We start from the raw sequence: 15420 nt of genomic DNA on the forward strand, positions 1-15420 counted from the left end.
AGCTCTTGGAACGTGTCCAGGGCTGCCTGGCACTCCGTGGAGCCCGGGGAACCAGCGAAAAAGAAATCGTCCAAATAGTGTGTTACTAACTCATGACCAGTGCGCTGTTTGAAAAACCATTGCAAGAAGGTGCTGAAAGACTCAAAAAGAGCACAGGACATTGAACAACCCATCGGCAAAGCTTTGCCACGTACCGTTTCCCAGCAAAATGGATCCCCAGAAGATTCCAATCATCTGGATGGACTGGAAGCAATCTAAATGCAGATTTTATATTGCATTTTGCCATCTCTGCAGTTGCGCCCGAGGTCACTACCAGTGACCTAGCAACGTCAACCGAGGAATATGACACAGAGGCCCCCTCCTCATCAATAAAATCATTGACTGAAGACCCCTCTGGCCCTGATAGGTGTTGAATTAATCTGTACTTACCCGCCTCCTTCTTGGGGACTACCCCAATCGGTGAAATAATCAAGTCCTCCAAAGGCCAGTCATCAAATGGCCTTGCCATCCTCCCTTCCCGCACCTCCTTGTTCAATTTTTCCTGCACAACGTCCTTCTGTTCATCAGCCGATTTCAAATTCTTTGACCAGCGCTGCAGCCGCGGCACGTTGTAACCAAGGCGAAAACCCTCCTTAAAACCTTCAAGTAGCACCCTCACATCCCCATACTCCTGTAGTCCTTCCGCCAATTGTTCTAGCTTAACCGGAGTATGAGCCTTTGGGCCCAGTCCCCTGTGGACCTTTACCCCCTCTGGTACCCTGTGCCTGTTGTGAGGGACCTGGAACGCTGGTACCCGGCTGTTGCCACTGCTGACTGCCTGAATTCCTTGCCCCCAACACTTGACCAATGGATGTTTTTTACCACACTGTGAACACTCATGCCAAAATCTACAGTATTCTCTGGTGCACAATCCCTTGTTAAAGTCAGAGCATGCCCCAACGCTAGTGTGTGTTGTTGTTGCATTCCCCACCCCTCCCCGTGTGGGCTTCCCCTGAAAGGGCCGGTATACTAACGGAGTAGAGACTCTGACCTCAGAGAGCGAGCCGGATGGTAAAAGGCCAGTCTCTTTTGGAGATGCTTTGCTCCCACAGCGTGGAGAGCCTTGTAGGCCAAAGTCATCGCCTTAAAGGCGATCCGTTTGCGGATGGGTAGCCAGTGCAGCGTCAACAATAGACCTGAGACGCTGGCACGTCTGTTTAGGCCAAAAATGGCCCTGGCCGCTGCATTCTGCGCAACTTGAAGCCGCTGCAACAGGTACTCTGGTAGGCCCAGGTAAAGAATGTTGGCATAATCCAACCTGGAGCCTATCAGAGCCTGCACAGTCAGCCTCCTATGCTCCTCTGACAAAAGAGGCAAAAACCTCCGCAGCATCTTTAATAGACCGAAACAGGTGCCGGTCACCCCAAGGATCTGGGCTTTCATCGTCAGCCCCTTGTCCATCTTAACCCCCAAGTTCTTAGCCATAGGGGAAGAACCGGACGGAGGGAACATATCGATGGGCCACCAGGCCTGCCAGCTGGGCTCCGTGTCGCACCCGAAGAAGAGTACCTCGGACTTATCGGAATTGCACTTGAGGCTGTTCAGTTGGAACCATGTGAACACAGCCCCAAGGCAATTCCGGATACTCTCTCCGTCAAAGTCAGCCCCTCTCTCACAAGAAAAGAGGAGCTGGGTGTCGTCGGCATACGACACGATCCGGGCACCAAACGACTCCGCCACCGCCGCCAAAGGAGTCATAAAGATGTTAAAGAGGGTCGGGCTCAATATAGAGCCCGGAGGGACCCCCGACTCCCAAAGGCGGTATCACGGCGGTGTCAGGCGATGTCCAGACCGTTTGCCGGCGGCCAGCTAGAAAGGACGAAAACCAGCTGAGCACCGTCCCCCGAAGGCCGATCTCATAGAGTCTTGCGAGAAGGCCATCGTGGGGGACGGTGTCAAAAGCCGCCGACAAGTCCAACAACACCAACATGACTTTGCCCCCGGTGTCCAACACCCCTTTGATAGTTTCAGAAACCTCAAGGAGCGCGGACTCGGTGCTACGATTTGAGCGGAAGCCAGACTGGGAGTCATGTAAGATCTCATGGGTCTCCAAAAAGTTGGAGAGCACCGACTGAATGTGCTTCTCCAAAATTTTTACGAGAGCCGGCAACAAAGAAATCGGCCTATAGTTGGCTGGAACCTTCGGGTCAAGACCCGGTTTTTTAAGCAGCGGGATGACCATTGCCTGCTTCCAAACTGGCGGAACCACTCCCTGACTCAACAAGAGGTTCAGAAGAGGGTTCGCCAGTGGATTGATTACTTCCGCCAACTTACCCAAAAGCTTGGCTGGGCAAGGGTCCAGTGGAGACCCAGATTTCAAATTGCCCATAAGCGCTAGGGAGGCTGGGGCTGGCAAAGATGGAAATGCAGCCAATATGACGCCCTGCGAGGACGGAGGAAACATACCGGCCTCAGATGTAACCGGCCTAACAGGTGCTCCCGATGGAAAGGAGTCCTGTATCAGTTTTATCTTGCTTGTAAAAAAACAAGCAAGGTCCGCCGCCCAGGATTCTGAGGGCACCTTTACCGATGTGATGGTCCGAGGAGAAATAAATTCTCTAACTATGGTAAAGATCTCCTTGCTGGAATTAGAGGCCAAGACCATCCGAGGAGCCCTCCTCGAGGGGTCACGCTCTCTTCTGGGTCTGGACACCACTGCCCTCTTGGGCTGCACCACCGCCGGTGCCTGCAAAAAACTATGAGAAGCATGAGAAGGGCACCCCCCAACCTCCCTGTCACGCAGTTACCCTTCCTTGGGGCTGTCCTCATTATAATCCAGAACCAAGGGCTCCTCCATCTGTGAAGGGCCAGACACCAACAGCATACCACGGGCCTTACCGGACCCTTCATGACATGTATGGGCCTGAACAGCCCCTTTCTGTACACCTGGCGGGGGAGCCGACTGTACCCGCCGATACTCCCCCAAACGTTGATCACACCTAGAAACATTTTCTGCTGTCCACTCTATCCGACATGACAGAATTATTGTTGGGGCCAGCGAGGTAGCGCCGGACCTTAGTGTGCCGTCCGCGCCGGGATCCCCCGACGGTACGGAATGTGCCGCGTCAGGCTCCACCCTCCCTTCTCCTCGGCGCCCCTGGGCCGCACTTTGCCCTACCTAGTCTGCCGCTCCGCGATACTCCCTGGCCTGTGGAGAAAAAGTTCGGACTGATGTTACGGGTCCCTCACGTCTAAAGGTCCCCCAAGCCTCCTGCCTACCTGAAGCACCTGCGCCTGACCACGCACCTCTAACCGGCTCCACCTGGCTGACCGCTTTCACACTCGCCCCGCATGCGTCAGCGAGAGGGGGGTATTCCCCCACCTCCTCCTCACTACTCCAATCCAACATAGCCTGAACTACAGAAGCCGCTGGACCAAGAACTTAACCCCCTTGAACCCTGGTACTTACATTCATAACTTCCTGTGCTACCTTAACTCTACCTGTTCCACCTTCCAACTGACTTGGCAAATCAATCGTACCCACCATGCTCCGCTGACGGACAAGACCTGCCTCGCCATCACCTGACCCGGCATCCCGCCCCCCTTCCGCCCGAGATGGAAAAATATCCAACCCCTCCCAAGATCTGGCAACCCCCACCTGGCTCCCGTCCCCCACTGTCGCTGCCACCATCCTCTGTGCACTGCCCGAGCCCCCAAAAACATTCCCCCGTGAAACCCAAGTATGGGAGGGTGGTGGCAAGAGCCCTGCATCATAACCCACCCCTTGTGAAGGAGAGAGCACCCACCCACCCACCTGGGCCCACTCTCCCTCCCCCACAGAACCACTATGTACCAAGACCACCTCACCCCTGAGAGAATACTGCGGAGAAAAAAGGAGGGGGCTCAAGGGAACAAGGTCCCCCCTTGCCTCCTCCAGCCAAACATCCTGTAAATGCCTGCATCAACCCCAATGCTGCGTGCTCCCAATACAGAAGGGGCCCGAGAGGGAGTGACACCCCCTGCCCCCCTCCCTTCCTGCACCACACTCTCTGCTTGTGCCAACAAACCAGAAGGCGGAATGACATCGTCAAACCGCTCTTCCCCTTCTATCAAAACAACTCGCTCACGCTCCCAAGCGGGAGAAAATGCCCCCAGCCCTCCCTCCTCCCCGCGCTATCTCCTCCACCGAGGCAGCGGCTGCCGAGGCAGAGCGCCTCTTGCTGCCCCGCCTCCCTCCGCTATGGTCGATGGTCTAACCTGAACCGCAGGAGCAGGAAGCAGCTCCGGCAGTTCCATAAAATCCTCACCTTGCGCCACAGTAGGCCTTCCCACCTCCGGCTGCAGGATGGGCCCTGAGCCCGCCTCCCGCACCACAGCCGGACGTGTCTTACCCCCCAGAGCCGCCTTTCTAAAGCGCGGGCGGCCCCGTTCACTCACCGCTTCGACCCTGGGACGCTTGGGGGTCATGCAGGCGGCAACGACCGCCGCAGCTCCGGCGGAGGCCGGACGCGCCGGTCGCGAAGACCCAGCCGCGTCCCCCAGAACCAAATCCAATCTTCCTTCCTCACTCAAAAGCCTGATGGCTTCGAGAACTCGATAATCCTCTGCCTCCATGAGAACAATGCCGCTAACACTGCTAAAGAACGCTAGAAAAACCACTGAAAAAAACACCCTGAGACTAAATCCCGGCCACCAGGTCACCGAAATTTAAAATGGTGGCCCGGAGGCGGAGCCCCAAGCATTTATGCTTGGGCTCCCTTTGGGCTACTCCAAAAACAAGCCCAATTACAAAAGCCTGCCTTAGGTCTGAAATAACTCCCCGCCCCGCCCAAACTGCACGGGGGTGGGACCTCCCTACGGTCGGCTGCGCCCCCCCCCCAAGCCCCACTTGAAAATTATGACATAAAAGTAGAATGTTTGGGCGAGGCTGAAAGGCTGCAAATTCATAATGGTTCGTTAAGAACATTGCAAAGCCTACTGAAGGGTGAACAATATTGAAAATAAGTCAACTGGAGGGTGATAAAATGTAGCAAGTGTCAATGATGACATGAAAGTAAAATAACGAAAGAAGTGACTACTGGGACCATCATGCGCTATGTGAGGAAGGGATGACTGGAAAAATAACAGGATTTTCACAAGCATTGTAAAAGGTTTATTACCAACAACGAGTTGCATTTAAGGAGTGGTGGAATGAAATAGACATGCTTTAAATCAATAACTGCTCAGTCCTTTTGAAAAATTAATTTATGGTCACGAACAGTAGTGGTTGGACTCGTAGCATCATTTTGTGAACAAGGTCCAGGTGACCGAAACGCGTCAGGAAATGGAAATTACCCACTTTGTTTGCTAATTAAATAAATTAACCAGCCTGAATTGGGAGTGCTTTGCTTTTCTCTGGTAGCAGAGTGGCAATACATTGTTAAACAGCGTAGTCCTTCCGTGAGATTTCTCACACTTGTTTTAATTCGATGGTGTGAAATCTCAATGCAGGACCACGCTGCTCAACAATGTATTGCCAAATAAAGGTATAGCAATCTCAAGGTGGTGCGTACATTATAGATGTACGGTCTAACTAACTTTAGAATTTCTAGTGTTTGTGTGCTAAAAGTTTCAATTGTACACAAAGATTTAAAAAAGTTGAAATAACTAGAACTAAGCTTTAACCTTTGATAGAGCTATAGATATATATATATATATATAGCTCTATCAATATATATATATCTCTATCAAAGATACATATATATTCAAAGGTTAAAGCTTAGTGCTAGTTCAACCCACATAAATCTTTCTGTGCAATTGAAACCTAAAGTACACAAACATTAGTAATTCTCAAGTTATAGTTATACCTTCCATTGATAATATAAGCACCACCTTCAGATTGCTATAACTTTATTTATTCTTTCTATGCAAACCAAACTTTTTTTTCCATTTCTTTATTGCCATTTAGATCTTTAAACAAAAGAGAGGGAAAAAAGCAACAAGCTTGGGTGAATTCCCATAAACAATTGTGTTGGAGTTGCGGGCCTTTATGCATCATCACTATCTTCGTAAATTAGGCAGCAGGGTGAAAACATTGAGAGGCAAAATACAATGAGCAAGAGCTGGAACATTTTGTATGCATGATCCTCCCTTCCGCTTAGCTCATGCTCTACGGTGAAATGACACATGAAATACAGTTTACAGGTCCTAAGACATGCCCCACTGGTTTTCCACTCAGGCTTCCTCTCAGGATTCTTGGCTTCCAGTGCCAGGACAAATGTATCCCACTCACTGTCTTCCAGGTCCCTCCCGCTGTGGAGCCGGGTCTGCATAATGACATCTAATTCTGCCTTGGCCCATTTCCAAAGTTCCCCCAAGCCAGTGCTCCACAGCAGGTGCCGCAGTGGCTTTCCACGACATCGCGATCTGGCGTTTAAAAAGCACCAGTGCTGAATCAATGAACCTGCAACTGAGCTTGTCCGCCTTGGTCCTTGAGCATGTACCTTCTATTCTATTCTTTATTTGGTAAAGCGCAAAACAGCTGCCCCAGCAATGAGGCGTCCCGGCGCTAAAGAAGTCACAGCCCTAACCTGGAGGCGAAGAGGTGAGGGGGAATTAAGGGGAGGGGAATAGGTAGGTTTTAATAGCTTTTCGGAAAGCAGATAAGCTTTCTATAGAGCGAATGTTTAGTGGTAGATCGTTCCATAGCTTGGCTCCCAAAACCCTAAAGGAGCGGCCGCCCATGCGGCAGAGTTTTGTGCGAGGAACGCATAAGAGATGTTGGTTGGAAGATCGCAGATTGCGCGATGGAACATAAGGGGTGAAAAGAGGTCGCAGCAGTGTAGGGTTGTCGAGTTTGAGAATTTTAAAAGTCATGATGAGGGTTTTGAATTTAATTCTGGAATCAACAGGTAGCCAATGTAGTTTGCGAATTGTAGCTCTGGCCGAGCATCTACGAGGAAGGCCGACCAGGGCTCTTGCCGCGGAGTTTTGTACACGTTGCAGTCGTGCTATCTCTCCTTTGTTGGCGCCTAAAAGGAGAACATTGGCGTAATCCAAACGCGAGAGGATGGTTGCTTGGATGATAAGCTGGCGGACTTTAGCATCAAAAAAACCCAGTATGTGGCTGAGATTCCTCAGCAAACCGATGCACGTGCCAGCGACTTTTTTGGTGTGGGTCTGATAGTTAAGTGAGGCATCCATCCACACTCCTAGATTTTTAACTAGGGATTTGGGAGGTGGAATGGTGCCTAGGGAAGACTGCCACCAGTGCTCATTCCAATGGCTGGTGTTTTTACCAAGGAGTAGCACTTCTGTTTTTCCAGCATTAAGCTGTAAACAGTTGTCCGTCAACCATTGGGCTACTGCGGAGAGACCGTTTTTAAATCTAGAAGCCAAGATGGACGGGCCTTCCGTCAGAGTATGGGCCAGCTGTGTGTCGTCGGCGTACGACACCAGTGTCAGGCCCCACTCTTTGGCCACTGTCGCAAGAGGTTGCACATAAAGATTAAAAAGAGATGGGCTCAACGCAGAGCCCTGCGGAACTCCCTGTGCAATAGGATGAGATTTAGATAGGAAAGGGGGTGCTGAGACCCGGAAGGATCTGTCTTTAAGAAAAGAGTGGAACCACTTTAGAGCCAGGCCGGATACCCTGAATGTCTCCAGACGATCAAGAAGGATGTCATGGGACACCGTGTCAAAGGCCGCGCTGAGATCGAGAAGAATCAGCGCAGCGCTTTGACCGGCATCTAAGACCGTCCGGAGGTACTCGGTAGTGGCCAGGAGAGCAGACTCCGTGCTATGGCCCGGTCTGAACCCATTTTGAGATGGGTCCAAGATGTTGTTCTGGACCATATGTTGGGACAGGACGCTGTTGACATGGGCTTCAGCGAGTTTAGACAGCCATGGAAGCAGCGAGATCGGTCAGAAATTTTCCGGTTTGGATGGATCTAGGGAGGGTTTCTTGATGGGTGAAACCCACGCTTGCTTCCATGCAGATGGTACTCTAGCTGAGGAGAAAGAGAGATTTAGAACAGAGGCCAGGGAAGGTAGAAAAAAGTCAAGTGACTCCAGAAATTGAAAGACAAAACTCCGGTGTTAGTGGAACCGCAAGGCCCACTATGTCCGATATGATTGTCATGACCCACAACCAAGCCTGCTGTAGCACCCCACAGTCCCAGACCATGTACATGAAGCCAGAATCCTGCGCATGACATGGGGGCAGTCCAAGGACGCCCCCGGGAACATGCGGCATAGGCAATGTGGTGTCAGGTAGGTCTGGTGTAAGTAATTAAATTGAGTGCAGAGACGTTTTAAGGCATGGGCAAAGTGGGCTCTGGCTCAGGGCCCCAGCCTTTCAGGGGGCACAGTGATAGAGCCAGCTCTGTTCTGCAGAGAGCTTTGCCCTGATGACTTTGAATAATTCTTAAACACATGGTTTTAAATACGGTCTTATTTTTTTTTTTTTTTAATGTGGATAATGTGGGGGAGTCTATTGCAGACATTTTGCAGAGAAATGTTGTGTTTATGTTTCATGCAACATGCATAAAGTTTCTTTTAGATTAAAACAGGACCTGACATATGAGAAATAGGAGGGTGTCACAGAGATTATTTACAGTAATATTAGTGAGCTGCTGCTGTCTTACAATATTGAAAACACACAACTAACCCTGCATTTTAAATGTGAACACATTTGGGATTTGGACGAGTGTGCCTGTGCATTCATCTGGCCAAAGAGGGCATGAAAGAGCTGTAACTGGATCATAAATCCAATCTGTTCCAAACAGGGGCCCCCAAAATAAGTTTGGCCCACGGCCCCCAAAATCCTTAAGATGTCCCTGATTGGGTGTATCAAAATTGGGGATTCCTGGAAATTCCCTTCAACTGTTACTTCACCCCTGCCTATTGGTTGTCTGTTATTTCCGTGTGTAATGCTACAGCCCACCTATTCCTGCTCGCCAGCTCTGCCTCGTACCTCTGCCGGTGGAGAGCCACATACAAGACTGGTCTAGATTTTCTTGAGCCAGCATGTCCGTATACCCTGCAGGGCCTGGGATGTGGGGGGCTCAGAATGCTCCCGTCCCCATTGCGTGGACATAGCATGTTACAGGGTGTTGTAGGCTATGAATTGGCCCGGTGGCAACCCATGCTCATCATGCATGGCCTGAAAGGTCTGCATGGTACTCTCTATATGCTAATACACAGCACAACTCACTCTGGCCATAACCGAACTTCATGACGGCAGAGACCAGAGAGGCAGGTGGGGGCGGGGGCATAAGGGGAGTAATCCCTTGCCATGTGGACGTACCTGTCCCAGCATTTTCTGGCAAATTTAATCATTGCAATCTTCGAAGGAGCATGTCTGGGTGTCCTGCATAAACCTTGTGTGGATGTGTTCCCCACCCGGCGCTCGCTGAACTTCCACTCCGCATTCGGAACCGTCCCCAGACACCACATCGGCCACCGCAGCTGCACTGCTGCATAATCTCATTCTTAGTTGGGTACTCCCAATACCCCCCACCTCCTGTAGGGCAGTCAGTGTGGCGGCCAGTACGGTTCTCCTCCTTCCAATTCCCTAAATGAGATCTGATTGAAACCCATGAAGCTCGGAAAAAAATGCTTGGGTAGGAACACTGGTAAGGCAACTTTAACATTCTGTCTATCGCCACATGGCCCAGTGGAGACCGTGGCAGAGACGTCCAGAAGGAGGGAGATCATTTAATCGAAGTAAGGGCCAAGTGCAGGTTACCGGCATTTACATCTGCTTCGGAGTGGTAGATAACCACTCCCAAGTATTTAACCATCTCGAAGTGCTAGGATAAAACAGTTTGCAGTATCCCCTCCCGCCGGTGTCTTGGGATCTAATATGTGGATGTTTAAGAAGATATTGCTGTTTGATATGAAACCGTTCTGGCCATTGTGTACAAGGCCATTGACTATTGGCATAAGCCGGTTCGACAAAAGCTTCCCCAGTATCTTATAATCTAGGTTGAGCAGTTAGAGGGGACAATACGAACGGGCATCAAGAGGGTCGCAGCGTGGCTTGGAGAGTACTACTCCCTGAGAGACTATGGCAATGTACCCACATTCCTTGCCTCCTCATACATTATTAGCAACTTTGGGGCGAAGTGCGTGCAATAGGTCGCTAAGAATTCAATGGGGAATCCATTTAAGCCTGGTGTTTTATTTCGGGCTATCTGGGCTATGGTTTGTTGCACCTCCACTTGTAGGGGTCCATCGAGCCCCACTCGTTGGAGCTGATTCACTCATGGCAGGGGGATTTCATGTAGGAACGCGTGGAACTGGAAATCTGAGGAGCCCCCATCTGCCGTATACAGGGTGCAGTAGTAGCCTTCATATGTGGCATTAATTTCAATCTGGGAATTGAGTACAATTCCCTCCCCTCTCCCAATGGCCCCATAGGGGAATGTGGTACTCCATGCCAGCACTCTGCTGGGCCGATCACCCTCCCCTTGTTAGCGAGCCTGGAACTCTGTATAATCCAGGGCTGCCAGCCTGTCCATTCTGTTTCTGTCCATCAAAGGTTGCAAAGTTCTTGCACCCTCTCTGGGTTCGATAGGGCTATATTTTTAGCCTCGTGCAGGGATCTCTCAGTCCCTAAGAGCTATCTGCATAGCGTCTGCTTCACCTCCATTCAGTAGGAATGTAATGCCTGTGAATGACCACTTTGAAGGCTTCTCATTTTGCAGCCCATGTCATGGCGGAGCCCTCATCACTAAAGTATTGCGTGACATGTGTGGCTATAGCATCTTGATATGGCGGGTCCCGCAATGCATCTGTCTGCAGCCTCCATGTCACTACTTTAGTTCGCCGTCTAACCCAAAGTTTGGAGAGGTGCAGCGGTCAATGATCGCACATGGTAAAGGGTAGGTTTTTGGCCCAGAGAGTACCGGCACACATCTCCTCGCAGCCAAGGAATAAATCCAGTCAAGTGCGGCCATCATGCACTGGCAAATAGAAAGAGTACTCCATCCTCTGGGTGCAGTAGCTCTTCATATATCATGCACCTTCCCACTCGCCGTCCACTAGCGGAAGTATTGCATAAGCCTGCGACAGGAGGCCCCATCCGCCGGAGTGCTGGACCTGTCCGGGTCTATGTGCAGGACACCATTCTAATCACCACTCCACAGACCGGGCTCCTCAGGGTTCCGCATGATAGCCAAAGTGATCTGAGCCAGGAAGTCTTTGTGTTGTACAGTCGGGAGCGTAAATCGCTAACAGGGATAAGGGATCCCCATCCAGGTTCCCCTCCAATACCACATATCAGCCCTTGGGATCCACCTTGCAGGACTGCTCAAGGTAGGGGACACCTGGGGTGATCCAAATCACCACCCTCCCCTTCTCTGAATAAGCAGAGTAAACCGTACCAAGTACCCAACCACTCTATCTCCTTTGCAGCCGTTGTAGCTCAGCGGTCACTAGGTGTGTTTCCTGCAAGTAGGCAATATTTATACAATGACGTCTAAAATATGTGTACTCAGCGTGCCTTTTCCTAGGTGCAGCCATGCTCCGAATGTTTCCAGGTCAGAAAACTATATGCTGGAGTTGACATGTGTACGATGTCTCCCATGCTCCCAACAACAGCAAGCACCCATTCTTTCCCAGAGTCACACTATGCGTCCAGCTAGAGTGTTCTCCTGCCCCTACCAGGGAATGCCCCCCTTTGCAGCCTTTAACTCAATCATAGCTAAAATCAAAACGTCTCCAACAAATTCCCCTCCCCCATTGGCTGAGTACCTACTAGGTGTCCCACCCCAATAAGTTACCACAATTCGAACTGCAACTATATAAACCTAGAAAGTAAATAAGTGTCCCATACGGTTAGTATGGGAGCGTGGCAGTGTCCCCATTGTGATCCGGTAATGCTGGCCCCAACCTCACGAAGACCACCTGTCTCCCAAAGACACCAATCCGGCGCATGCACCAAGTCCAGCAACAATGAATGGCTCGCCAGTGTCCACTGCTTGGCTATTGCGCCACTTGAATCGACCAATATCATCCACAGTCGGGCCATTTCATTTTAAAGAGCTGCAATGTAAGATCACAATCCCTGTAGTTCAGTAAGCGTGCAATTATTGGTCTCACGCCCCTGGACATGATGCCCCCGCTCAATAGAAAAGAGTTGGGGCACCCTCCCCAGCAGCACTTTATCCAGCAGCTAGCACTCCAGAAATAACTTGGTGTTTGGCTGCTTTGCACGTTACGGTAAACCCCATGAATTGTTCATTATTTCATCGAGACCGCCCTTCGACACCCTTAGTTGCAGGTGCTCAGTTTCGTTTTTCATTGCACGCATCTGGGAATTTACATCACTGAGGGTGAGTCACATAGTGGTTATGGCAGATTCCGCATCATTGACCTTGTCTGATAGCTTTTCTGTGATCTGCATGCAGCAGGGAGACCTCCAAGGACACTGTGTCGATCTTGGCCTGCAGAGAGGTCGAAGTGTCCTGAATTGCTGACATATTATCGAAATGTCCCGAATGCCAGGTCAGTGGGTCACTCCTTGCGATGTTACCCATGTGTAGTCCATAATTCCTTGTTCCGAATCGTTGGTGGCTTATGCCCTTTGGACTTCAACATCGTGTATGACTAACGGAGGACTCAAGTTGGGGGGACACCCCTTGTGCAGCAGCCCAGTCGCAACAGTATCTATTGTTGCTCAATAGAACTGCCCCCTGAGGATCTGAGCAACAGGATCAATTGTTCAAATGCTGCCGGTATTCCAAGCCCAGTTGGGTCCACATTCTAACAGTAGGTCCTGGTGCTTTAGGGGCTGTGACCCAGGTGATGCAGGCTTCCGCCTATCAGGGAGTGAGAGGCTCACTGCCAATAATAACAAGCATTAGACACCAAAATTAGTCAATTCAGACAGTTTCTGAGCAGGAGTTAGACTATGTCCTGTGGACAAAGTGTTATTAATCAGTGCCTCTGTGACTGCCTGTTGAGTCAGGATCAGTCTTCCTTCAGCATTAATAATCTCATTATTGGTCACCCCATAGCACTAGTCAAGAAGTTGACAGTAGATGAAGAGGCACAATGATTCTTCCCTCCCTTCCTAACAGATGATTCTATTTTTCCCATATTCTGAAACTTGCAAACAGGAGATTCAAAGTTTGAATCAAATAACTCCGCCTAGCCTCCTTTGGCCTATGACTGGCTCAGACGGGCTTGTCTTCACCCTGGCACGCCCAGTGCAGCGGGAGATACAAATGCTCTTTATAGCCCCAATGCCCCTCCTTGCAAAAAGTGCAAACGAAGTATGGGGCTAGTAGTCCTTCGAACCCCTGAAAAATCAGCAGATTGACATCCTGCTCAGTAGGAGATTCGAATGTGCTTTATATCGTCTTGACCCAGCCCCTCCTTTAAAGCCGCCCAAGGGCAGTATGGGGCTGGTAGTCTGAGGTCCTGGAAAAATCAGCAGTTTGGTGTCCCACTCAATGGGAGATTGAAATGCGCTTTATAGTGCCAAGGCTCCTCCTTGCGGGCAACCTATGGGCAGTATGGGGTTGGTAGTCCGTCGAGCCCCTGGAAAATCAGCAGAATGGTTTATCTTGTATGTTGGGAGGACATACAGAAGACCTTTACTCCTCTGATTGCATTCTTTGTCTAATTCTTTGCTTCTTTGAGTAACCAGAGCAGTGTACATGGTGTGCATGATAAAGGTCATGGGTACCATACACAGGTAGGGAGTCTACACCCATCCCTTCATTTTCAGCTTTTCCTTAATGTGTCAAACCTACAGAGCCCATGAAATGATGGCAGACAAAACTGTCCTTGGTTATCTTTTAATATCCCTCACCTGAGGAGCTGAATGTCACCATAGAGAAGTTTATTAATAGCTATTTTTTGTCCAAAGTCTGTTTTACTATATGTATGGCCGGTTGGTAAAAAAAGTTGGTAAAAAAGGCAGGGCGATCTCTCGAAGGCCTTGAGAAAGGGCTAACCTTGGTTTATTGATGTTGCTTGTTTATGACCTATATGAATATACTTCTTAAAAACTGAAATACCTTTGATGATGAAATGGGCATTGGGTGGCCCAGCAAAGAGTCTGGTCCTCTGAGATATTGAGGTTCAGTAACTGGGAGAAGAGTTTGTTCAGGTACTGGGCATCCTTATACATGGTGAAGGCTGTCAATTTGGTGAACCCACCATACTATGTCTAAATATTTTTTGGGTCCTCAACCCAAATATTGTAGTATAGCAGATTGAATGAAGGTTTCGGTGAGGATTGTTAGTTTAGGACTAGGTCGGGGCCACCGCTGTAAAGAAGTTATATGAAGGATAGTAGATGATAGAACAAGCATGAATTTGTGATTCATTGTAGGAAGGGTTTGCTTTGAAGGCCATTGAGGTTTTATTCACACAAGTTAGAGTTTAGGAAAATTGATTCTATCCTACCACTTCACTCTGAGCCACAGTGTGTCATGCCAATGTTATAACCTGTTTGGTGCATTTTGCTGAGCTTTGGTTTCAGAGACTCAGGAAGCATTGTGGGATCATGAGAACATCTTCATGGTGTGATGGGCATTAGAAACATCTTAATTTGCACTAGTGATGGTCGAAAGACTGGGGGCCTTCAGTGGAGTAGGAAGGATGCAGGTAAATTTGATGAACTGGACAAAGCACTTGCAGGAGTCCTTGGCGATTAATGGAAATTGCTACACTACACTGCACAGCAGGTGGGGTCATAACCACAGTGGAATTGGTAATGAAGTAGACGGTTGTTTTTGTTATATTACCTTCTTTAGTGAACTAGTAGAGAAGGCTTGTAGAGCTGCAGAAGCCTTTTGTGAGTGGAGAGTGAAGATGAAGAGCTGGGGTTTGTTGGCATCTAGACCGACACGGACAATGAAACATGAGGATGCAGTCCTGGGCTGACGTTTTGAAGGTTCCTGTTCTTTCCTGAGAGAAAGGAATCTGACATGAAAGACAGTTTTGGACTGTTTGACTTGGATACTGGCAATGTTGATGGAACACCGTACCCAAGAACACTAATCTAAATCTACTTCGAATCCTGTAGAGATATCTTTGGTGGAAGGAGGAAATGAACGTTTTTGGTTGTTTTTCCCCCCACAGATTGAAGAAAAAAAGTAAAGAATAAGTTGTTTTAGGATTTTTCACATGTGGCATTATATTTGGATGTGACAATTCAGGAGTCACTGGACCCGAGTAGGTGCATGGGCGGCACTCCTTTTGAAGAATGGGGCGTGAGGACTGCCTGCCTGTAATCCCCTATTAGGAGCCTCATCCTTAACTAAAATACTGTGAAATTCCCAGCCACCACAAAAGTACCCAGAATTTGGTAAAACAAATGGTAATGTGGAATGAATTACCCTGCATTCCGCAAGAGGATTAGACAACCCAAGAGGTGTTATGTTAAATATCGAAGCTCAGAATAAATGTAGTTCCAGGCAGGTCCTGATGAAAGCTGGATGACCG

At 49.4% G+C, this 15420-nt stretch overlaps 1 protein-coding gene across 1 annotated transcript in view; it reads left to right on the top strand.

Annotated features, from left to right (window-relative positions):
* TDG (thymine DNA glycosylase) overlaps nucleotides 1–15420 on the top strand; it is a 213212-nt gene that overhangs the window by 121505 nt on the left and 76287 nt on the right. The gene's annotated exons all lie outside the window — the stretch shown is intronic.

This window comes from Lissotriton helveticus, chromosome 1_1 (assembly GCF_964261635.1).
Source record: "Lissotriton helveticus chromosome 1_1, aLisHel1.1, whole genome shotgun sequence".
Classification (NCBI taxonomy): Eukaryota; Metazoa; Chordata; class Amphibia; order Caudata; family Salamandridae; genus Lissotriton; species Lissotriton helveticus.